The 26,283-nt window shown below is 42.0% G+C and overlaps 1 protein-coding gene across 1 annotated transcript in view; it reads right to left on the bottom strand.

Annotated features, from left to right (window-relative positions):
- The window catches only part of cacna1c (calcium channel, voltage-dependent, L type, alpha 1C subunit), a 1,373,114-nt gene that overhangs the window by 1,039,507 nt on the left and 307,324 nt on the right, over positions 1-26,283 (bottom strand). The window lies entirely within an intron of this gene.

Raw genomic sequence — 26,283 nt, forward strand, 5'->3', positions numbered from 1 at the left:
CCTGGATCATGTTGAGATCAAAAAAGAGGAGGTGTTAGGCACCTTGAAGAATATTAAGGTGGATAAGTCCCCAGGGCCAGATGGGATCTACCCCAGAGTACTGAGGGAGGCAAGGGAAGAGATTGCTGGGACCTTGACAGAAATCTTTGTATCCTCACTGGCTACGGGTGAGATCCCAGAGGACTGGAGAATGGCCAATGTTGTTTCATTGTTTAAGAAGGGTAGCAAGGATAATCCAGGAAATTACAGGCCGGTGAGCCTTACGTCAGTAGTAGGGAAATTATTGGAGAAGATTCTTCATGACAGGATTTACTACCATTTGGAAGCAAATGGGCGTATTAGTGAGAGGCAGCATGGTTTTGTGAAGGGGAGGTTGTGTCTCTCTAACTTGATTGAGTTTATTAAGGAAGTGACAAAGATAATCGATGAAGGAAGGGCAGTAGATGTTATCTACATGGATTTCAGTAAGGCTTTTGACAAGGTCCCTCATGGCAGACTGGTACAGAATGTAAAGTCACACGGGATCAGAGGTGAGCTGGCAAGATGGATACAGAATTGGCTTGGTCATAGAAGACAGAGTGTAGCAGTGGAAGGGTGCTTTTCTGAATGGAGAGCTGTAACTAGTGGTATTCCGCAGGGATCAGTGCTGGGGCCTTTGCTGTTTGTAATATACGTAAATGATCTGGAGGAAAATGTAACTGGGCTAATTAGTAACTTTGCAGATGACACTAAGATTGGAGGAGTTGCAGATAGTGAAGAGGATTGTCAAAGGATACAACAGGATATAGATCGGTTGGAGACATGGGCGGAGAAACGGCAGATGGAGTTTAATCTGGACAAATGCGAGGTAATGCATTTTGGAAGGTCTAATACAGGTGGGAATTATACAGTAAATGGCTGAACCCTTAAGTGCATTGACAGGCAGAGGGATCTGGGTGTTCAGGTCCACAGGTCACTGAAAGTGGCAATGCAGGTGGATAAGGTAGTCAGGAAGGCATATGGCATGCTTGCCTTCATTGGCAGGGGTATTGAGTATAAAAGCTGGGAAGTTATGCTGCAGCTGTATAGAACCTTGGTTAGGCCACACTTGGAATACTGGGTGTAATTCTGGTCACCACATTACCAGAAGGATATGGAGGCGTTGGAGAGGGTGCAGAGGAGGTTTACCAGGATGCTTCCTGGTCTGGAGGTTATTAGCTATGAGGAGAGGTTGGAGAAACTCGGATTGTTCTCACTAGAGCGATGGGGATTGAGGGGTGACTTGATAGAAGTTTACAAAATTATGAGTGGCATGGACAGAGTAGATTGTCAGAAGCTTTTTCCCAGGGTGGAAGAGTCAATTACTAGGGGACATAGATTTAAGGTGAGAGGAGAAAATTATAGACGAGATATGCAGGGCAAGTTTTTTACGCAGAGAGTGGTGAGTGTCTGGCATTCGCTGCCAGAGGAGGTTGTGGTAGCAGGTACGATAGTGGTGTTTAAGATGCAGCTTGACAAATACATGAATAGGATGGGAATAGAGAGATACGGACCCCGGAAATGCAAAATGTTTTAGTTTGATAGGTAATATGATCGGTGCAGGCTTGGAGGGCCGAAGGGCCTGTTCCTGTGCTGTACTTTTCTTTGTTCTTTGTTATTTGAATACAAGACAATCTGCCCAGAAGCATATGAAGCAAGAGAGAAAAAATTCATAGAACTTAAATGATGAACAGAGTGAGTTACATAATTAAACATATGACTTTATAACTGAATTACAGTTCAAATGAATTTGAAACTCTGCTCAGAATACAGCAAACTTTTTTTTCAATCTTTACACAAATTTGTTTCTGAATAAATTTTTGAGAAAGTCGAACATTTTAACACATTTATCAGGAATTTCCATGAGCATTCAGATTTATTGCTGTAACATTTGTGGAAAATCACCAGAATCTCTGAAAAAAGGCATAATTCGCTAAAATAAATACATGCCATTTCTTTGGCAGTTCTGCTGACATTCGCTCAAAGTTACAGCAGTAAATAATGAGATATTCATAGTCAGTCTCCCCCACCAATTTTATCAATGCATCTAACATATTTTGAAAGCATGGTGAAAGCTGGTGGTTTTGGGTCAGCTGGCTCCAGATCAGTTCCCTGGATTACTAAATGTTTTATGTGTCTCTTCTTAGTTTCAAGTTAGTATAATGTGGCAGTTCAAGATAACTTGACAAAATTTGTTCAGCAATTTTATTAGTTCAGTTTTTAATTGGTACCTGTTGCTGCCAATCAAATATTGATTCGTTTTTTGCAGCTCATGATTGACGGTTTTCATCCCTACTTGCTACTAACCAGTTGATATGTTGCCTACCTGTTCGGCTATGGAGTTACTCACATTAAGTTAAACAATACACTGGCAGGCTTAATATAGCATGTAATGACAAAGTGTCCAAGGTTTTCTCCTTGTGCAATACACAGGTTTCTAAATGGTGAGAAACTAGAAGCTGTAAACTAGAAGCTGTAAACAAGAAGCTGTAAACAAGAAAGAGATTTGGGAGTCCAAGCACCAAATCATTTAAAGCAAGGAGACAGGTACAAAAAGCATTCAAAATGGCTAATGGAGTGATGGCCTTTATATCAAGGGGGCTGGATTTCAAATGAGAGGGGGTTATGCTTTAGTTCATCTGGCCCCATCTAGTGTACTGCATTCAGTTATGCACACCTCAGGAATGATATATAGGCCTCGAAGAGGGTGCAGCATAGTTTCACCAAAATTATTATTTTTTATTCCTTCATGAGATGTGGGCATTGGTGGCAAGGCCAGCATTTGTTGCCAGTCCCTAATTGTCCTTGACAAGATGGTAGTGTGCTGCCTTCTTGAAAGGCTGCAATCCATCTGGTAACAGCAGAAGTTTGGTACAACTGACTCGCTTGCTCAGCTGTTTCAGAGGGCAACTAAGAATCCACCACATTGCTTTGGGTCTGGAGTTACATGTAAGTCAGCCCAAGGAAGGACAGAAAATTTCTTTCCCTAAAGGACATTAACGAGCCATATGGGTTTTTATGATAATCAGTGATAGCTTCATGGCACCATTACTGAGGCTAGCCATAATTCCATGTTTATTAATTAAATTTAAACTCCACCAACTGCTGTGGTGCAATTTGAACCCAGGTCCCCAGAACATTAGCCTGAGCCTCTGGATTGCTTAGTCCAGTGACATTACTACAATGCCACCATCTCCCCCAAATTATACTGCAGTTTGGAGTCTTGAATTATGGTTGTATAAACATGTTTTTTTATCCCCTTGAGTAAAAGAGATTGAGGGTGGAATTTTCCACTCCTGCCAGTGGTGGGAATTAAGGTGGGTGGGGGCACCAAATTTGACATGGTGGCAAAAGTCTGTTTCTCGCTGGCACGAAATTAGTTTGGAATTTTGTTCTTCCAATTTTTATGGCGGGTTAAAGACGTCTCTAGTTTCCTGCTGATCTGTGTCATGAACCATATTTGCATCTCATGACTGCTCATTAAAAGGCTAATTCGTCAGAATTACATTCCTCCTTCAAATTAAGTGCCCCGCCAGTGGATTATTAGAATGGTCTGTTTTCTGGATGTATGTAAGTGGCATGTGCCTGGCAAGCTTCACTTCATCACCAGGTATGTAGGCACTGTTTTCATCTACCTTTAAGAGCAGTGCTTGGGTGCTTGTATCACAAGTTGCACCAAGGCTGCAGAAGGGATGCAGGATTACAGGGATGGGGGCGGAGAGTGTCCAGAGAACGGGAGGGTGTCCAGAACAGAGGGGTAGTGTCTTAGAGTGTGGAGTTGGTGGTGTCTATGGTGGGGTCCTGGGCAGAGAATCCAGGGTACTGGTGGTAGGAGGGAACAGTCACAGTCAGAGATGGAAGTGAGATGCGGTAGGGTGGCAGGTTCAGAGTGAGAGTCTAGTAACTGAAGGTCTCATCAAGTGGGTCAAAGAGGGTACAAGACAGGTGGCTCGGATAACAGGCAGAGTCAGGGTGGGCATGGGGATGGCATGGGTGTTAGCTCTGAGGGGAGGTAAGGCATGTGGAGGTAGATCATTATAGGGTTCAGGGTAACGGGAGAGGTTCAAGAGTAAGAGAAGGGAGAGGAATGGTGATACTCAGTGGGTCTATGATGATGGGTGGAAGTTGGCAGGTGACAGGGGAGTGTAAAAAGTGGTGGAGAATGTCTGAAAAGTTATGTGCACCATTTTCTCAAGGCTGTTCTTGACAACACAGTTGCACTGGATCGAAGTGGGGGGAGAGTCTTTTCAGGTGGGTGGAGTTCAAGGTCAGCATTAGTGGCCGTCTAAACGGACACCCTAATAATGATGAGGCAACAGGATGTCAAAGATCACCAGTGTTCTTCTCTCTATGGTGAAGCCCGCATTGCAGCAGGTTTGTTCCTGACTCAGGGTCTCATAACATCGAGATCCAAGCAAGGTGTGGAGCTGCCGTTTATTCTATGCCATTTGCTATTGGCTGCAGTGAGAGGCAGGGATGAAGGGAGGGAGGTGGATGCTTCCAAGGGGCCCGTTTGGTGGACAGCAGCCAACTCATGACTCCAAATCTTCATCCTCCCAAATGAATAGTCATGGCTGACAAGGGATCATGTAGTTAGTCTCCTATGCTGCCAACGCAATGGTCTCTCTATGAAGTTTCGAAGGTGGTGGAGACAAGTGGAAAGGTGTCCGCATGAAACTTCTTGCAATTGGCTCTCATCACCCTGGTCAAAGAGCAATGTTTCCATTCATATATGGACAGGAGGAACACTCACCTCTGATCGTTCTGGATGTTCTTTATCTAGAGGGGTGGAGTGGCAATACCATGTCTAGGCAGAGCCCAGGTAAAGGGCTTAGCACTTGCCTACTGGCTTTGAGATGGAGGAAAACCTGTAAAGAACATGCTCACTTAATGTATCACATCAATTCATTTACACCTCCATTGAGGTGTCAATAATGCAGGTTACAGGTAACCCATGCCTTTGTAATGGCTCTCATCCATATGGGAAGATAGAAGGTCTGTCGCCGATTGGCAAAGGACCATGAGGAGCAAGAGCCTAAGCAGTAAGAGGCAGTGGGGCCTCTATAAGGTCAAGAGGCTGATGGACATAGAGCACTGCAACAGCGAGCATTGGCCCGACCATGGATGAATTGCCGGTGGTGCTCTTATCTATAGATGCATGGCAGGCAATGCCTGATGTGCCTTTGTATATCCCGGGATGAGATTACTCACATCTTCCACCTTCTCCGGTACGAGCTGTGGCTGCAAGGACTCTGGAGGAGTACTGCGGAGCTCCTGACCTACAATGAGTGAATGTGTTTCTGGGTGTCCTTTATACATGGCACCGAGCAGAACAGATCAGGGAGAACCAGTGGATGTGGTGTATTTAGATTTTCAGAAAGCTTTTGATAAAATCCCACATAAAAGGCTAGTGCGTAAAATTAAAGCACATGGGATTGCGGGTAATATATTGGCATGGATTGAGAATTGGTTAGCACGCAGGAAACAGAGAATAGGAATAAAATGGTCTTTTTTGGGGTGGTAGGCAGCCTAGTGGGGTACCGCAGAGATCAGTGCTTGGGTTCCAGCTACTCACAATATATATCAATGATTTGGTTGAGGGCACCAGATGTAATATTTCCAAGTTTGCTGATGACACAAAACTTGGTCAGAAAGATGTTAAATGACTTCAAGGTGATTTAGACAGATTGAGTGAGTGGACGAATACATGGCAGATGCAGTATAATGTGGATAAGTGTGAAGTTACCACTTCAGTAGGAAAAACAGAATGGCAGAATATTATTTAAATGGTGATTGATCAGGAAATGTTGGTGTACAAGGGACCTGGGTGTCCTTGTACACCAATCACTGAAAGCAAGCATGCAGGTGCAGCAAGCAGTTAAAAAGGCAAATGGTATGTTGGCTTTCATTGAGAGAGGACTTGAGTACATGAGCAAGGATGTTTTACTGCAGCTGTACAGGGCCTTGGTGAGATCACACCTGGAGTATTGTGTGCAGTTTTGGTCTCCTTACCTAAGTAATGATACACTTGCCATATAGGGAGTGCAGAGAAAGTTCATCAGACTGGTTCCTGGAATGGCAGGATTGTTCTATGAGGAGAGATTGGGTTGACTAGGCTTGTATTCACTGGAGTTAGAAGAATGAGAGGGGATCTCATTGAAACATATAAAATTCTGACAGGGATGGATAGGCTGGATGCAGGGATAATGTTTCCTCTGGCTGGGGTGTCTAGAACAGTATATGCTGTGGGCCATTTAGGACTGAGATGAGGACAAACTTCTTCACTCAGAGGGTGGTGAACCTATGGAATTCTCTACCAGAGAGGCCAAGTCATTGAATTTATTTAAGAAGGAAATAGATAGATTTCTGGACTCTAAAGGCATCAAGGCATATGGGGAGAGGTCCGTAGTATGGCATTGAGATAGGGGATCAGCCATGATCATATTGAATGGGCATGCAGGCTCGAAGGGCCGAATGACCTACTCCTGCTCCTATTTTCTGTGTTCCTGTGACTCCAGGAGGTAAAGGCAGGGCAAGCGACTTTCTGCCTGCCCTACCACAAAATCTGCCGTGCTCCTTGAGGATGCATAATTAATGAGCTGAAAAGTGGAAGATCGCATGTGGTCACCCGTCCCCCAGCCCTGCGGGAATCATGCCGACTTTCCCACACACCACAGTATTTAGTCTCCAGAATGGACAATTCCACTCTGGGAGTTGAGCTGATCAAGGTGTTTAAAACACAAATGGAATGTGATAGGGTAAATACATAGAAACTCTTTCCCCTGGTGGTAGCAATTTAGAACCTGGCCAATAAAAAGGGAAGTCAGGAAGTACTTGTGCACACAAAGCATAATAGAATTCTGGAATTCTCTACTCCAAAAAGATATGGATGCTGCAAAAATTAGAGCTTTCAAAACTGAAATCGATTTGATTTTTGTTAGGTAAGGATATCAAAGGATATGAAGCTTAGGCATGTGAATTGATTTAAGGTACAGATCAGCCACGATCTAATTGAATGGTGGTGTAGGCTCAAGGGCTGAATGGCCAATTCCCGTTCCTACAGAACTTTGGGATTACCACGTGTAAAACTTAATCCACATTCTCATTAGTTTTCAAAGACTTCAGGTTGTTCACACAAATACATCTGTGTTCTGTTTTCAGATTTATCCAACATTGAGGCAACAGCTTTCAACAGCTTTTATTATTCCATCTTAAAGTGATAAGAATCTTAATACTAGTTTTTATTTCACACTAGATAACAATAGGAATATTGATTCTTTAATCCAGGCAAGACTACCAGAAAGTAATCTGAATTTGATTTACATAAAGTAAAATTTGTGTATATATTTTCCAAAGTATAACATTCCATTAGCTAAGGTATAAAGACAAAGCAGTCACCTTCTCCACTGGATGGAACTGTGCACTGAGTTGGTAGAGGGGATTTAACTAATAAAGGATAGAGATATAGGCACTGAGGTTATTCAACATCACAAATAAAACAGTAATTACAGCATTTTTATTTTTTTCTCCACCAGTAGGCAGGAAAATATACTTCACAGCATTTATTACACATTTGACATAAGCTTATTTTTAATTTTCACTGCCAGTTTTCACTTCCTGAAAGCTAATTTGAACACTCAGGGGAATTAATGTTTGTCAAGACTGTATGTCTCAAGTGGGAGTTTAGCAGATGTTAGCTATTTAGTGAAAGACTTGATAGAAGGATATGATTTAAATGTTCATATGAGAGATCCAACTCTGGGCTAATAAATAGCTGGCAGTGAGCTATAGGCACCAATTCAATAGAACTCAATCTGAAGATAATTACAAGAAAGAAACTTGAGTGCTAATGAACATCCAGGAAATCACAGGTAGAATTATTTCTGAAACTCACAGAGAGATGGTTGTTATTTTATATATACTTCAACATTCCTCTGCAATGAGGAATGAAATAAATCTAGAAATCACTAACTTACATATCAAACAGTGCAATGCTATAAGAAAAAAATGAATTGCATTTATGTAGTGTCTTTCACAACCACAGGTCATCCCAATTAAGTGCTTTTGAAGTACAATCACTCATGTAATGCAGGAAACATGGCACCAAATTTGTACACTGCTAGATTCTACAAACAGCAATGAGAAAATGACCAGATAACCTGTTCTAGCGATATTGGTTGAGTGATAAATATTGGCCAAGACATTGGGGGGCCGTCCCATACGTTTCTTTGGAGTCATGTCAGAGGATCATGCAAGATCACCTGAGAGGCTAGAAGGGATGTTGATTTAATATCTCATCCAAAAGACAAAGCTAAGTTGTTTTAGTTGGAGACTTTCACACAGATTTGGAAGAGCAGAGTAGCTCAAGTCAAAAAGGTAGTAAATTTCTTGAGTGTATTCATGTTAGTTTTCTGCAGCAATAATTCTATAACCAACAAGAGAATAGGTTGTGTTAAATTTACTAATACAAGCATACAAATTAGTAGCAGAAGAAGGCCATTTGGCCCATTGAGCCTGCTCCGCTATTCAATAAGATCATGGCTGTTCTGATTGTAACCTCAGCTCCACATTCCGCCTACCCCAAATAACCTTTGACTACCTTGTTAGTCAAGAACCTCTGCCTTAAAAACATTCAATGAACCTGCCTCCGGCACTCTCTGGGAAGAGAGTTCCAAAGATTCACAACTCTCTGAGAGAAAAAAATGTTTTTCTCATCTCCATCTTAAATGGGAGACCCCTTATTTTCTTATTTTCAAACTGTGTCAAACTGTGTCCCCTAGTTCACATTTCTCCCGCAAGGGGAAAAATCCTTTAAGCATCCACATTGTCAAGTCCCTTCAGGGTTTTATCTGCTTCAATAAGATCATCTTTCAATCTTTCAATGAGAAATGAGCAGACTTGGTTTAATTTAATAGTAATTTTCTAATGATTAAAATATGATCAAATTCAATATTAGGTTTGAAAAGAAGAAACATAATAGTTACTAAGATTTTAGATTTTGATAAGGCTAACTCTAAAGGGATAAAACAGAGAATGACAACAGCACACTGGTCAAAACTATTATTGCAAAAATCTACAGATGAACAATGGGCGGTGTTCACAAAGGAACTTACTTAATACATGAGCAATATATACCCCTAAGAGGCAATAGTTCTACATCCAAATAGAACAGCCATGGTCGACAAAAGAGGTGAGAGATTTCATAAAACAAAAATGCAAAAAATAAAGTAATTCCAGGTGACGGGGAGAGATATAAAGAACAGCAAAGGAAGACAAAAAAGATAGTAAAAGAAGCAAAAAGGAATACAGAAGGAAATTTGTGAGCTTTTGCAATTACGTTAGAAGAAAAAGGTAGCCAAGTGTTATGGGGCTAAGAGTTCACACTCTATATTTTTATTTATATATGTATATATCATCATAGCTACCTTCTAAAACTTTAAAACTGGGCAATGATCTTTTAAAATGGCTGAAGCTATGTCTGGCTGTGACCCTCGAACAATAAGAGTTATTTGGCAGTATTGCAGCACATTGCGCCTTGCTATCTATGAAGAGACGCTAACCACCTCTGTGCACTGCAGAGACCAAATTCAAAGGGAATTATACAAAGGCCAACTATAATCCATAAATCAAGCCTGGCCACCAGAGTCTAATCATCTGCTAGGACAAAGAGCCCTGCAACTTTCCTTTCAAATGGTAATGGTTGGAACAATCTCAGGAACACAGATAACGGGCTCCCCTTTGTCAAAGCCAAAGTGGAGATGTGGGAAACATGTGACATAACCCCCTACCTGGAAGAACCAGTTATACTGTCCTTTTGTACTGCAAATCAGTCTGATATTGTCCATCTACCAAGCAGCAGCTCAGAAAAGGGGCTCTGTCCAGGTTTGAATGCTTGTCCCCCATCTACATTGATTCTACTGGAACTTATGAACTTAGAAGACTAATTCATCTCTGTGCACCTATCTCATCAAGGAAGTCATCTTTATTGGAAAAGTGAATGATCCAGCATCAGTTTTCAACTTGCCGACACCTGTGAAGGAATACACCATTGGACTTTGATTATAGACTCTGGACTCTGAAACAATAATTCTTTACTCTGTGGTCTTTGCCTTGTAAATCTTTCATTCTCTATCCCTCATTTATTGTATGAATGCATTCGAGCTATGTAGCGACAGCCCCCGCACCTACACCCCCACTGCCCCCCCACACGCCCCCCCACCCCCCATGCTTTGAGTGTGTTTGAATAAACTAACCCTCTGAGTTCATCCTGTCTCGAGTCTGCTGTGGGGTTGCCAACAGAAATTGGATCATACCAAAACCGAGGGGTTGGGAAATTATAAAGGGGGAAATCAAAATCAAAACACCTTTCTGTTTACGGACAGGTGGTGAGAGAAGAAGTCAGGACTGCTTAAAATAAATCCCCTCCTGTCCGTAATACAAGCGTAATATAAGCCTTTAAAAACAGGGGTATTATTGCCAATGAAAATAAGGAAATGGTAGACTGATTGAATAATTATTTTGTATCAATCTTTAGAGTAGAAGAAGAGGATAATATACTTGACATTCCAGGGAAATTAATAATGAATCAAGGACTGGAACTCACTAAAGTTAATGTGAGCAAGAAAACTGTATTAGAAAAATAATGTCATTAAAGGCAGGCAAGTCCCAGGGCCTGTGATTTCCACCCTAGGGTTTTTAAGAAATAGGTGAGAAAAATTGCAGATGATATAGCCATAATCTTCCAAAACTCTCTAAATTAAGAAATGTCTCTTTTGAATGAAAAATCACAAATGTAACTTCATTATTTAAGAAAGGTGTGAGAGAGAAATCAGGATATTATAGATATGTTCATCTATCACCTATTGTGGGGAAGTTATTGGGAGTCAGAGAGGACAAAAAATGGTGGTGTAGTAAGTAATGCATATTGGAGCATAAAATTACAGAAAGGTATTGATAGACTGAGTGAAAAAATAAACTGTGGGAGATGGATTTCAATGCAGGTAAGTGTAAGGTAATCCATTTTAGACCAAAAGAGGATAGACTGGCGTGTTATTTAAATGTTGAAAAACCAGAAACAGTGGTGATCCAAAGAGATTTAGAAGTCCAAATTCACAGATTACCAAAATGTAGTAAATAGGTACAAAAATAATCTGAAAGGCTAACTGTATATTAGCCTTTATAATAGGGAGCTAGATCATTAAGGGGAGGAAGTTTTGCTACAGCAATACAAAGGCCTAGTTAGACCACATCTGCAGTGTTGCGTACAGTTATGGGCACTCACTGCACCTTAGAAGAATATCTTGTTATTCAATGGAATGCAGTGCGGATTCACCATAATGTAATCAGTGTAGAGTACAGAAATTGAGAGAGTTTTGGAAGGTTATGGCCAAATAATCTGCAATCTTTCTCACCTATTTCTTCAAAACCCTGGGGTGGAAATCACAGGTCCTGGGACTTGTCTGCCTTTAGTGCCATTAATTTTTCTAATATTGTTTTTCTAATAGGAAACATAGTGGCAGATGGTGGTTCTCACCAATTTTTTATGTGCAACATCCGAAACATGGTGGCAACAGATAGAACATAAAGGCCCAGAAAAACTCCAAAAGAGGACTGCAGAACTGAGAAACCTCTGAATCCTGAAGGTTTGCCACAGGCTCCGCACTGGGACAACTGGAAGAAGAAATTCTTCAGATACAGAACAGCTTCAGATTTGCATAATAAGGACCAGAAGGATCAGGTCAGTACTTTATGCAATAGGGGATATAGCAGACAATGTTAATGGGGCTTTGAGTTCTTTTGAAGAAGTCCTCCAGGCATTCAGTTCGTACTTCAGTACTCAAAAAAATTTGATCATTGCATAAGCAAAATTTAACAAGAGGCTAAAACTGGGCAATTCCATTCAGTCATTTATAAATAGCCCGTACAACTCATGGAGAATTGTGACAATAAGATCCTCAGAGATTAATTAATATGCAATCATTTGGTGATTGGGGTCTTAGATGAAAAATCCCTATTAGATCTTTTGCAAATGAGGGAAGCTTTAACTCTCACAAAGGCAGTACAGATAGCTCAGCAAACTGAGCTTAGGAGGCAAAATAGAGTAGTTGTTCGTGGAAAAGTGATGTCCCTTGAAGAAAAATAAGTGAATCTATTCAATATGACAGACAAAAAAGAGAAAGTGCAGTGAGATGCTCTTGCTGTGGTGGGAAAACCCTTCACAAGCAGGAAGAATGTCCAACAGGGGAAGCTGAGTGCCACAACTGTGGGAACTTCAAACATTTTAAAACAGCCTGCAGATCCAAAGTTCCTTTAACTCATAGGAAAAAAGAGATAACAACAAAATCAAATAAAATACAAGAAGTTGGAAGAGCCACAGAAACAAGAACTAGGAGAAGTTAACGAAGCATTAAATTAGAAGTTGATGGTCACCCCAGAGCATTCAAGCTGAATGCTGGGGCAGGTATTTCAATCTTATCTGATGAACTAAAATGGCTTAAAAATATTACGTTACAGCCATTCACCATCCAGTTGCAAGGTCCAGGAGGGGCAACACTAAAAGTAGTAGGCCAACGCTTGGCAAGGTTAAGATACAAGGATAAATAAGCTGTTGAACCCCTGTATGTGATAAACAACCATAAGTCATCATTATTCAGCAGAAAAGCATGCTTGCAGCTGAGGCTCGTTTACAAGGTTGATGAAATTGCTGATGAGACATCCAGTGAATTATTCAGGAACGAATTTCCATCCCTATTTCAAGTTTAGGAAAACTGAAAACAGGTTATCATATAACCCCAAGGGCAATGCTAAGCCTATATGTCTCTTCATAATGAAGAAGAGACAAAGTCAAGAGTGAGATTGAGCACATGTCACAACAAGGGGTCATTTCTCCAGTTACCATACCAACAAAGTGGTGTTCTAGAATGGTCACAGTATCAAAGGCTAATGCTTCAATTAGAATTTGTGTGCACTTTACTCAATTTAACAAATGTGTAAGTTGCAAGATCCATCTGATGTCAACAGCGGATGAAAGCCTCACCAAATTAGCAAAAAGTACCCTCTTCACAAAAATTGTATGCTAACTGTGGCTTTTAGCAGTTGCCCTAAGCTAATGGTATGCAACCATTGAGAAAGAAGTATCAGTAGCCAGGTGAGCCTGCAAGAAGTCCTTTGATTATGTCATGGGATTAAGGTTTAAAAGTGAAACTGACTGCAAACCTTTGGCTAATCTGCTTAACATAAAGGAGATTGCAAAAATACTGCCTAGAATTCAACATTTTAGACTGAGACTCATGAGATATAATTCATTTACTGAGTACATTCAAGGTGAGTACCAGACAACAGCAGATGCATTATCAAGAATACCAGTGGAAGAAGATTTAAATTTTATTGAAAAGTGAAAGCACATTCTTTGTTCATTGCCACTGACCAGCCACTAGAGGCGATTACAAGAAATTAAGCAAGCACAATGGCAGGATGACGACTGCATCAAAATAAAAAGAGTATTGCCAGAATGGATGGCCTGAATATACTCAATATAATACAGTATTTCCCCAATACTTTGAACAGAAAAAACATCTTACAATTATTGATGATATTTTAAAGACAGACTAGTCATCCCTAAAATACTTCGACTTGACATTCTCCAGAAAATCCATCAAGGTTACATGAGAATAGTGAAATGCAGAGCAAGAGCCCAATAGACAGTTTGATTGCCAGGCATCAGTCACTCCATTGAACAGTTAATCACAAGTTGCCTTACATGTGCAGTGAATAGTCAGCAGCAGAGTGAACCACTTACACCTTTCCTACGAGGCCATGAGAGTGCCTAGGAATGGATTTATTTGAGTTCAAAGGCAAAGTTTTCATCATTGTCATTGATTACTGCTCCAGATGGTTTGAAGTGAGTATCATGATGGAAGCAATCATTACGTCACTAAGAAAAATCTTTATGACACATGGCAACCGGCTGTTGTGGTGTCAGGCAACCTTCCTCAGTTTGCTAACGAGCTGTTTGACAACTTTGCGCTGAATTTGGTTTAATGCATGTGACTAATTCACCAAGATATCCTCAGTCAAATGAAGAAGCAGAAAGAGTAGTCAAACCATCAAGGAATTGATTAAAAAGAGCAAAAATATTAACTTAGCCCTTCTTAGTTGCAAAACCTCACCGCTACAAAATGGGTTCCCACCATCAGAATTGTTGATGGGTAGACAGCTGCGAACACAAATCCCAGCTCTACAACAAACACTACAACCTAAAATTACCTCAGATGATCGTACAAAAGTAAGGAAGTGTGATGAGCAACAAAGTGACAGTCAAGCTCATAATTTCAACTTCAGGCACAGAGCATGTGACCTGAAAGTGCTACAGCCTGGGGAGAGAATGTGGAATCAATATCTACAGAAAGAAAGCACTGTAATAGAAAGAGCTCCATAGCCAAGATCTTATAGAATTAAAAAAGATCAGGGAAATATCGGAAGGAACCAAAGACCCTTAACATCATTGGGAAGGAAACCAATTGGAACCTTGGAAATACTATTTAGATCTGGATGGAGGCAAGGAACCAGAAACAAGAAGAAACTCTGCAACCACCTAGGTGGTAGACATTCCTATAAAATGACAAGACAGCGCAGCTCGTCCTCAATCTTGAAACAAAATCAGGACCAGATAAAGGAGATTGGTCAAGGTACCATAGAGACTAATCGTGTGAAGTCCGAGATATTTTGTGGGGGGGGGATCTAGGGGTACGTATGTCATTTGGACAAAGACTTCAGGGGGATGTAGAGCAAGGAGTTAACATCAGGAACACCTGATACTGATGTAACTACTGATGAACTGTGATGCAATGTCACAAGACTAAAAGACATCTGGTGGGAAGCAGAAGTACAACCTCATGTTGAGTATTGAGATATACATGGAGATCTATAAATAAACAAACATAGTTCTTATAAGTAATGACCTATGGTAGCATTCTTAGTGTAACAGGCAAACCTTCAAGAAACCCCATCTAGACCCTAAACCCAAAACAAAACAATCAGGGTTCCAAGGGTTAGGTTATGAGGAGAGATTACATAAACCAGGCTTGCATTTCCTTGAATATAGATCTATGGATGATTTGATTAAGGCTGTTAGGATTTTGAAAGGAATTGGTAGGGTAGAGAGAAACTTCTTCGACTAATGAGGTATCCAGAAGGGGCCACATCTTAAGGATCAGATCCAGGCCATTATACAGGAAAGAAACATTTATTCAGAAAAGGATGGTTAAAGTATAAACCTCTCTCCTACAAAAAGCAGGAGAGACTAGCTTGATTAATCATTTTAAACCCGGGTTTGATAGATTTTTGCTGTCCAATGATATAACAGGATATGAAGCCAAGGCAGTTGGATGGAGTTCAGCTGCAGATCAGCCATGACCTCACTGAATAGTGAACAGTTTCTAGAAGCTGAATTGCTATGTTTTCAAAGGCAGCATCTTTGACTGTGCAGCGCTCTTTCAGCACTGAAATGGCAAGCCAGCCTAGATGTTGTGCACTCATCTCTGGAGTGAAACTTGAATCCACAATCTTCTGAGAGGCAAAAGCAGCACCACTGAAAAGAAGTTCACGCCACTATTTTTCAAATACAGGATTCTGATAGAAAAAGTGCCAAATGCTGGAATTACTATCAAACATAAGTTAAATTATATTGTATAACTTCTGTGCCTAATACATGATATAATATTGTGTTCAAATAAAGTAGGTTAATTTAATTTTCTTTAGATTTTGTGATTGGATATCACAAGTGTCAGATGTTCATAGCTGTGAACCATAATATCCCTGCTAGCAATTAAATCCAAATTGAAAGCGCCCCAAAAATAATAATTTTGGATAAATTAAGCAACGTGTAGAATGTGTTCTAAGGCATCAAATATCAGGGGCTGAATTTTCCCTTTTGGTTATGGAAGCATGAGTTGGACCATTTTTCAAAGTCATGTTCCCGACTTTGGAAAGTCAGCTATTCATGTAATTTTGATCTCTAAGAGTCAGTTGTGAACTGGAGTTGGGGCCATCATATTCCAAGTAAGTGCGGATGTGCATTATGGCCTGGAAGACGTCAGGTGCAGAGGCAGGTGCTTCCCATGCCAGGCCCAATAAAAGGTTTGACAATGGCGTCGTAATGCTTCTTCTGCCCAATAACGATCTTGAAAGTGAACGCTCACAGAACATTGGACCAGGAGGCTGGATTTTGACCAGTAAGAACTATCAGTGCTCATGTAATTGATGGCTGAAACATTGTTGCCCTGGAGAAGTTGTGAGTAATCAATAACTTGAGCAAATACTCCTGAGATTGAGGAGCGGCATGCACCCTGTGCCCACCAGATGCTTTGTATTTTGCATGCAGTTATTTGAGGGTGGGCACTTACGAGGGAAATTACACTCAACTTGCTGGAACGCAGCCTATCTCAGAAACACTTGCAGCACTGCAACCCAGCTTCTGTGATACAATCACCCAAAGCACTCAACATCACCGCAATCTGCATCCAGGCATTCTTTGTACTGGCAAGGAAAAGTTGGCCCATTAAGTGTTCTCCTGTCCCTGTACTATAAAAAAATAAGCAGGCAGCAGCTCATACTGCAGTTGTGCAAGTGGCCATAGCAGTCCAACTCAGCTACTGCACTTACTCACTCATGCCTCAAGCTCTCTGCCCCTCACAACTCCCCTCTGACTGCTTCCTCAGCACAGAAGGCAATACACTGAGAATTCCCATGCTTAGACCCAACCTTATATCAAAACCAAGGCATGTAAGCCCCCAAGGATCTCAGGTCACTTACAAAATTGCTGCATAGTGTCATCGCATGCCACCCTGCCACTTGTGCAGCAATGCTGAGGGCACCAAGCCTGTGCATGATGAACTCATCACTTATATGTTACAAATTTTGCAACACCATCCCCTCACTTGCATAACATCCACCAAATTACTCATAAACCACAAATGAACACACACTTAATGACCCATGGACTTCTAATCCTATGCCAGGCTGGCTGAAACCGCCAGCAGCCAGAAGTCACAGAAAACATCAGAGCCCAGGTTCTCAACAGCTACTTGGAGATCCTGCTGAGTGTGGTGCATGTGAGAAGGGATGTGCTATTTCCATGTGGGCCCAGGCATTCCCCTGCCATTTCAAAGAACGCCTAGGTGCAGGTCACTGAGGTGGTGAGTGCTGCAGGTAGTCACAGAAGTTGGGTGCAGTGCCGCAAGCACTTCAATGATAGACTGTGTTCCAGCAAGGCAAGTGTGACTTTCCTACTTGGTGCACACCTTTGGATAGCTGCATGCAAAATACGAAGCATCTGGTGCATACGGAAGGCATGCCCGCTCCTCAACCTTGGAGGAGCATTTGCCCAAGTCATTGATACATGATTCATTGGTAAAATGAAAGGATGTGGCTGTGGAGATGTTGCTGGAGACCTGGTGGAGAGTTTTCCCAACTCTATTCAGCACTGAAACAGCACATCACCCTTTCCCTTCTGGCCTTTCAGGAGAAGCGGGCGCATAACATCCGTGAGATAAAAAACCATGGGTGGGACCCCAAATCTGCGACCCATTAGAGCTGGGGCCATAATGGTTGCAAGGATGCCAATGACCATACATGTGGATGAGGTGAATCACCTCTTCCAGTTGTAGAGGGCTGCGGAACTGCTATTCTTAGGAATACTGTGGTGATGGTTGTCCTGGTGTGGGATCCTGGGGAATGCTCTTTTTGTGGTGGTGGTGCAGGGGTGGTGGTGGTTGAAGAGTGGAATGATGTCGATGAATGATGCCTGGGAAGCTGAGACTGTCAGCAGCGAGCACTGGGCACATTGTTGAAAACGTTCATTGGGGAATGAAGAGGCTCACTATGTATATATTAATGACCTAGATGTTGGTGCTTATATATTAATGACCTAGACCTTGGTGTTCAGGCACAATTTCAGAGTTTGCGGATGATACGAAACTTGGAAGCATTATGAAGTGTGAGGAAGATTGTGTATAACTTCAAAGATACATAGACAAGTTGGTGGAATGAGTAGACAAATGGCAGTTGATGATCAATTTGGGGAAACATGATTCATTTGGTAGAAAGAACATGGAGCGGCAATTTAAAATAAAGGGTACAATTCTAAACGGGCTGCAGGAACAGAAGGGTCTGGGTATTTATGTGCGTAAGCGATTGAAGGTGACAGGACAGGTTGAGAGCACGGTTAATAAAGCATATAGTATCCTAGGTTTTATTTATAGGAACATACAGAGTACAAGAGCAAGGAGTTATATTGAACTTGTAGAAGACACTAGCTCATGCCTCAGCTGGAATATTGTGGGCAGACTTAGGAGTCACATTTCAGGAGGGTTTTGATGGCATTGGAGAGAGTGCAGAAAATATTCACAAGAATGGTTCCAGGAATGAGGGAATTCAGTTATGAAGCTAGATTGAAGAAGTTAGGATGTTTTCCTTGGGGAAAAGAAGGCTGAGAGGAGCCTGGATACAGTAGATGGATAAACAATTCCCACTCATGAAAGGATCAAGAACGAGAGGGCACAGGTTTAAATTAATTGGCAAAAAAAGCAAAAGCGATATGAGAAAGTACTTTTTCACTATGTGAGTGGTTAACGTCTGGAACGCACTGCTTGAGTGTGTAATGGAGGCAGGTTCAATCAAAACATTCAGAAGGGAATTAAACTGTTATCTGAAAAGGAAGAATGTGCAGGATTACAGGGAGAAGGTGGGAGAATGGAACTAAGTGAACTGCTCATTCGGAGAACTGGTGCAGACACAGTGAGCCGAATGGCTTCCTTTTGCACCATGACAATTCTGTTAATTCTGTTGATTCTATGAATTCATCTCATGAGTCTCTTGTGTTCCCCTACAGGTACCAGCGGTGTGGTCCCACCCTAAAGAGAACAACAACACCTCAGACACCATGAGGAGGAAACCTTATCTGAGGGAGTACTGTCACACCAGATGATCTCACCAGGCGCCATCAAGGAGACTTGCACATCAGTGGTCAAAGTGTGGCATTAAATTCTGGAGCACTGGGTGAGCACTCAGTGCAGGAAAAGGCGGCAAGGCAGAGGCACTTGTGGACAATTTCCCTCAGAGGGGGGAGGATGGTTGCAACGATGTTACGCAGGGCCGTGAGATATATATCAGGTAACCAGACATCCTGGTTTTGCCAGACAACCCTGGATTTTCATTAAATATCCTGGTGACCCAAAAATGGTTCAAATGTCCCAGTGTTCAGCTTTCCCATTTATTCTGCAGGAGTTGAATGGGTTTGAATTGAATTTAGGTTTGTGCATGTGTCCTAGATCTGCCACTCCGTCCTGCGGTCAGCACAGTTTGCGTGCAACTTTGCCCCATAGTCGGCGCAATGTGCTTCTTCGCCCTGCAATTGATGTAATTTGTGTGTTGCTTTTTCCCACACTGTGACATTTATGGATAACATGCGAAAAGCACTTCCAGGTGAGGTGTGCAGAAAATGGGCGACAGGAAGGTGGGAGGCACTTATCCGAGTTGCTTACATCTGCATTGCGTGGTTTCCTCAGGATTTTGCAGGAAACTTTGACTTTGAAAAGAAGAAAAGGCACCAACTTATGGCCATTCCACTTGTTTCTGCTAGTACAATGAACAGAGAAGATGCTGTACCTGAGGAGCTGCAAAAGGAAATGTGTTCATGTTGTGAGGGAGCATTACCTCAAGGAGTCCCAGATTTCACTTTGAAAATCTTGTCATCCTAGTGAGATAGCACCTCAGAAATCTCAGTTTGGGAATCAGTATTTAGAGCTGCAACAGATGTGTGGTAACCTGACAGAATACTCTGAGGCATTGAGAGCTCATGCTCTGCAAATGGGGGAGTCCACGGTGGCAATAAGTTCAACCATCTCGGCCTCTCGAGCAATTCAGCTCCACCGTGAGAGAGTGACCAACTTCATGGAGAGCCATGTGCGGCAGCAGCTGGAGTATATGCAAGAGCATAGGGATCACCTGTACAGCGCGCATGACTCTGTCTCTGTAATAGGATCTGTAATTAGAGTGGAGTTAAAGGATAATTGCAGGGGTGGCCCAACAGTGGCTGGAAGGCATGCCAGCAGCACCCCAGCAGCATTCTCCTTCAAGCCAGAATGACACTACACCAAGGGCTGATGAATCCAGAGAGGAGAGTCAAGCTTCCCTACACTATGAGGGAATTTCATCATCCTCGGCTTCCTCAGTCCCTCTGTCAGAGGGACCATCTGGAAGCCGGGAACAATTGATGATGGTTGCTCCTGCAGGTATGCAGGCAGCACAGTTGTAGGAAGGGCCCCAACAGGCCCCTGCACAACAAGGCCAACTGTCATGGTCCACACAGCCATATAGCTAAGGATGAAACCAGCTGGCCTTCACCTCCTCTGAGGCAACAAGTGGTTCACTCTGTGGTTTAGAACATTAATGTGTGTAAGAAAATTTGTGGAACCATGTTTTAACTGTGGCAAAATATTTTATGTAATTGTGTGCAAACTAATTACAAAATATACTATAACTAATCACAACTAAATTTCACAGAGGTCATCATTATTTCCCTGAGGCACCTGGAGACTGCCAGGTGAGAGCGCTTCCAGAGCAGTGTAGGCATCTAAATCTCATTTTGAGAAGGCCAGTGGCCTGCTCAATGACTGTCCTGGTATGGAGTTGCTGTTCATGGTATCCTCCCTGTGCCTCCGTTTGAAGATGCCTCAATGGCGTTATCAGCCATCTCCTCAGTGGGAGGTCCTTGTTGCCCAATGTCGATCCTTAGAGCTCTGGGGTGTGGGGGAACAGTAGTGGCAGCCCTGACTTACACGTGATGAATGAGTCATAACAGCTCGGTTTGGTAACTTATGAACTCTCCCGGCCTGGAGAAGAGAGCATCTGTGACCACCCGAATGCACCTATGAGCAGCCAAGTGACTGGAAGATGCCACACAGGTCTACAGCTGAGCTCTGGAATGAGCCGTATGCAAAGAAATTTAGGGCCACAGTGATCTTCAGTGCATGGGTAATGCACATCTCTGAGTGGATCTTGGCATCAAATCATCATGTTGAAGGGCACAATTGTCAGTGACAATTTTCCTTGAAAGACAAAGCCTCCTCCTACTGTGTTGCTCTGTCATCCCCAGATATATCAGCCCATTTCTATATACATGATGCGTGGGGTAATCTCTGGTCTATTGATGCATCCTTCTTGCTGCCTGAAGAGGTTATGTCTCTTGCTGCCTGGGGACTCTACATCGTGGCACATAAGGTTGCTGCTACTGCTGCTGCTGTTCTATTTATATCACTTGAAATTGATGGAGCTGTACCCATCACCATTGGCACACATGAAATAGGGATGAAGAATGTTGCAGCCTCTATGCAAATGCTATTGCCCCTTTGGTGGCATTTTTGTGGCCAGTCTGTATGTAATCAATGACTTCTCTCCTCTACCTCCTCCTTCCACCCGGCTTAGCTAGTGTCTCCTTAAACACATCTATGCTGTTCACCTCATAGTGTCTAGTTCCACATTCTAATCACTCTATGGATAAAGAAGTTTCTCCTGAATTCCCCATTGAAGTTATAAATGTGTATTTATTGCACATAATTCTGATCTCACCTGCAAGTAAAAACATCTTCTCTACATCTACCCCATCAAGCCTTTCAGAATCATACAGATCTCCATCAGGTCACTCCATAGTCTTCTCTTTTCTAGCCTGTCCAATCTTTCCTGAAAGATATTATCTCTCAGCTATGGTATTATTCTAGTAAATCTTCTTTGCACCTTTTACAGTGCCTCTAAGACCTTTTTATATTATGTAAACCAGAGTGTTCACAGTACTCCAAGCGTGGTCCAACCAAGGTTCAACAAGTCTAACATAACTTTCCTGCTTTTCAAATCTATCCACATTAATTAGCTGCATGAAAGTTTTGCTATTTATGTTGCACCCATGCGAAGAACATAAATGGATCAAAGATAAAACTGTGCCAACTAACTCCAAAACACACACAGCATAAAAAAAAATGTGAAGGATTGCTCCAGTGAAAACTGTAGTATTAACATGTTAATGAGACACAGTGTACATCATCACAAGAAGTAATATCACATGATCTTACTTTCTCTTACAGAGCCTCATGGTAAGATATAAAGACAGCAAGAGATGTTTGAATAAAGTTAATCTTTTCCTTACCTCAGCAGACTCGGTAAATATTCTGTATTAGCACAACGAGGCCAAGAATATTATAGAAATAATCTAATTTTGTTTAGAAAATAAAAAATAGGAAGCAGTGGAAATACATAGTGGACAATATTTGGAAGAAAAAGGCAAGCTACCGTTTTAGGTAGGATTTCTTTTATTAGAAATTACATTATCAGGAAGAGTGCCACTTTATAACACTGACCGAAACAAAGGGAGGAATGAGAACAATGAAGATCAAAACTGTATATAAGCTAAGTACTTTCACGAAGGGGCAGCAACTGCCTTACATATAATAAGAATTTTTAAGTTGCAGGAAAGAGATTGAAAGGCCTATATTAAATATAAAAGCCATAAGTGGGGAAAAAAATTAGGATTAAAGATGAGTAAAATATTCTTCCAGATGACAGGAAAAGCAGGAGAATTTGTATCCAGTGTTGGAAGGGTTGTTCTATTAGTGTATAATGCACTATGAGCAAGAAATGCAGCATACTAGGGAGCTGAAATGTTTCCATCCCAACAGTTCTTATGGGGCAGTGGTCAGGTGCTGGAGACCAATACAGGCAGAAATTATAAGGAGAACCAGAGACACCAGGGGTGCACTCATAACAAACTGACCTGCATGTGACAGGGATGTTGGCGCTGGAATGGGAACCCATTTTCAATTGAAGCAACTTTGTCATGGTTCTTTAACTCAGGCATAGCAATTGCACCTCACTTCCAGGTTTCCTAGCCAGTCAGAGAAGGCAGGCAAGATGATGCACGGAATCTGTCAAAGGAAGAATTTCTAGTATCAGGGATCCCTTCAGGAGTTAGAATGTCTGAACATTCTCCACAAAAGTTGTCATTTCCTGTTCTCCATTTCTCGCAAACATAACTCTCTGCTTCTGGAAGGAAAGTGCACAACTCCAGGGAGAGGCAGAGAACTATGATGGTGGGCGGGGCATATCTAGCCACTGGCATGTCCCCCTGGTCCATTGGGAAGGAGGTCTTGGTCCAGGATGCTGCAGATATCAGCAATAACCTCCTGTGAAAGCTGGAGCTACCTGAGGAACTGGTGCTCGCACATGTTGAGAGAGCCTGTAGACCCTGGGTTTGGGGCCTCGGCAACTTCCAGTTGAATCTCTGTATCCATACCCTCTGTCCTGTGCAGTGGCACATGGCTATGCGGAAGGTAGTTGTTGCTGCTATTGATCTTGTTCCTGCTGCTTCCAATGCTGCTGTTGTGGCTACTTTTGTTTCTCAACAGAGGTGAAAGGAAGTGCGGCATAAATTGTTCCCATGCTGCAATGAAGGCTGATAGTAGGAAAATGCAAATCAATGTGTGAAGTGCAAGGCAGGAGAACTGACTTCCAAGAAGTCAAGCAGCCTGTCAAGCAGAAAGAGCACTCTCTCAGAAGAAGAGCTGTGTGCAGCAGCTAATCATCTACAGCTCTACAGTTTCAGCTCTTCATTTTCACTTTTTGAAGGCTTCCCAGCTTGTCAGTTTCACTACAAAGCACTCCACTGTGCACTCACCTCATTGACCCTGGCAAGACGCAGAGAGCTCAGGTAGTTCATACACTTTCCACTAGAACGCAGAGTTAAACTCAAAGTTAATTACCAGTTTGCATATTTTAATTACCTTCCCAACAGCTGCATGGAGATTCCACCTCGTGTCCATGCCAGAAGTGGGTGGGATCATGTCAGGTTCTTGACCTGATGCCACTTGGGATTTAACCCCACACCTGGACCTGTGCCTGCCTCCTCACAGCAATTAAATTTCTGCCCCAGTTGGCAATCAGTATCCTTAACAAAACCAGCAAGGATCGGAAGCAGGAAGAACTCCGTTATAAGTGGGTCAATTAAGCAACTAATATAATGATTTTCTGCCTGGCTGGAGTAGCTTGCCACTGCCACTTTTACCTAAGTGCCCAAGATGTGTCCATAACAGCATGCTGCTGCCATTTAAATGTAATAGCCTCCAATCCTGTCCCCAAATATTCTGGGAGATTTCAAGTGCTATTTCATGAAAAGATTGGTTACAGCAAACAAAAAAGGTTAATTAAGATACTTATCATTATTAATTTTGCATAGCTGCCCAGAACATATTCTGTATTAACATAAGCTTACAATATGCTGTTTCCTCTATTGAAGCATATAATTCCATTATTAGCCTTATTTATTTTTATTCATTCTTGGGATGTAGGGCTTTGCTGGCATGGCCATTATTTATTGCCCATCTCTAGCTGCCCTTGAGAAAGCAGACTGCTGCAGTCATGTGGTAAAGGTACTCCCACAATGTAGTTAGGTAGGGAATTCCAGGATTCTGCCCCAACAACAATGAAGAGATGGCAATATATATCCAAGCCAGAATGGCATGCAACATTGAGGTAAACATGAAGGTAATGGCATTCTTGTTCACGTAGTGGGGGTTGTGACAGGTGCTGCAGAAGAAGCCTTAACAAGTTGCTGCATTGCAACCTGTAGACAGTACACACAGCGACAGTATGTTGATCAAAAACAAAAACAGAATTACCTGGAAAAACTCAGCAGGTCTGGCAGCATCGGCGGAGAAGAAAAGAGTTGACATTTTGAGTCCTCATGACCCTTTGACAGAACTTGAGTTCGAGTCCAAGAAAGAGTTGAAATATAAGCTGGTTTAAGGTGTGTGTGTGGGGGGCGGAGAGAGAGAGAGAGAGAGGTGGAGTGGGAGTGTGGTTGTAGGGATAAACAAGCAGTGATAGAAGCAGATCATCAAAAGATGTCAACAACAATAGTACAAAAGAACACATAGGTGTTAAAGTTAAAGTTGGTGGTATTATCTAAACGAATGTGCTAATTAAGAATGGATGGTAGGGCACTCAAGGTATAGCTCTAGTGGGGGTGGGGAGAGCATAAAAGATGTAAAAAATAAATAAATAAATAAATAAATATTTTTTTTTCCCTTTTTTTTCTCTTTCTCTTTTTATAATGGAAATAGGTGGGAAAAGGAAAATCTATATAATTTATTGGAAAAAAAAAGGAAGGGGGAAACAGAAAGGGGGTGGGGATGAGGGAGGGAGCTCACGACCTAAAGTTGTTGAATTCAATATTCAGTCCGGATGGCTGTAAAGTGCCTAGTCGGAAGATGAGGTGTTGTTCCTCCAGTTTGCGTTGGGCTTTACTGGAACAATGCAGCAAGCCAAGGACAGACATGTGGGCAAGAGAGCAGGGTGGAGTGTTAAAATGGCAAGCGACAGGGAGGTTTGGGTCATTCTTGCGGACAGACCGCAGGTGTTCTGCAAAGCGGTCACCCAGTTTACGTTTGGTCTCTCCAATGTAGAGGAGACCACATTGGGAGCAACGAATGCAGTAGACTAAGTTGGGGGAAATGCAAGTGAAATGCTGCTTCACTTGAAAAGAGTGTTTGGGTCCTATTTATTTATTTATTTATTTATTTATTTACATCTTTTATGCTCTCCCCACCCCCACTAGAGCTATACCTTGAGTGCCCTACCATCCATTCTTACTTAGCACATTCGTTTAGATAATATCACCAACTTTAACTTTAACACCTATGTGTTCTTTTGTACTATTGTTGTTGACATCTTTTGATGATCTGCTTCTATCACTGCTTGTTTATCCCTACAACCACACCCCCACTCCACCTCTCTCTCTCTCTCTCTCTCCGTCCCCCACACACACACCTTAAACCAGCTTATATTTCAACTCTTTCTTGGACTCGAACTCAAGTTCTGTCGAAGGGTCATGAGGACTCGAAACGTCAACTCTTTTCTTCTCCGCCGATGCTGCCAGACTGCTGAGTTTTTCCAGGTAATTCTGTTTTTGTTTTTGTTTCGGATTGCCAGCATCCGCAGTTTTTTTGTTTTTATGACAGTATGTTGATGGTGGAGGGAGTGCCATCAAACAGATTGCTTTGTCCTGGATAGTGTCAAATTTCTTGAATTTTGTTGGAGTGGCACCCATCCAGAACTAATATATTGCAAAGTTTTGTGCATTTTTGTTCAGTTTTTTTATGCATTAAAATGACAGGTTGTCCAAATAGTATAAATGTTATGTGTAATTTTCACATTGTTGCA

Source organism: Carcharodon carcharias, chromosome 21, assembly GCF_017639515.1.
Source record: "Carcharodon carcharias isolate sCarCar2 chromosome 21, sCarCar2.pri, whole genome shotgun sequence".
Lineage (NCBI taxonomy): Eukaryota > Metazoa > Chordata > Chondrichthyes > Lamniformes > Lamnidae > Carcharodon > Carcharodon carcharias.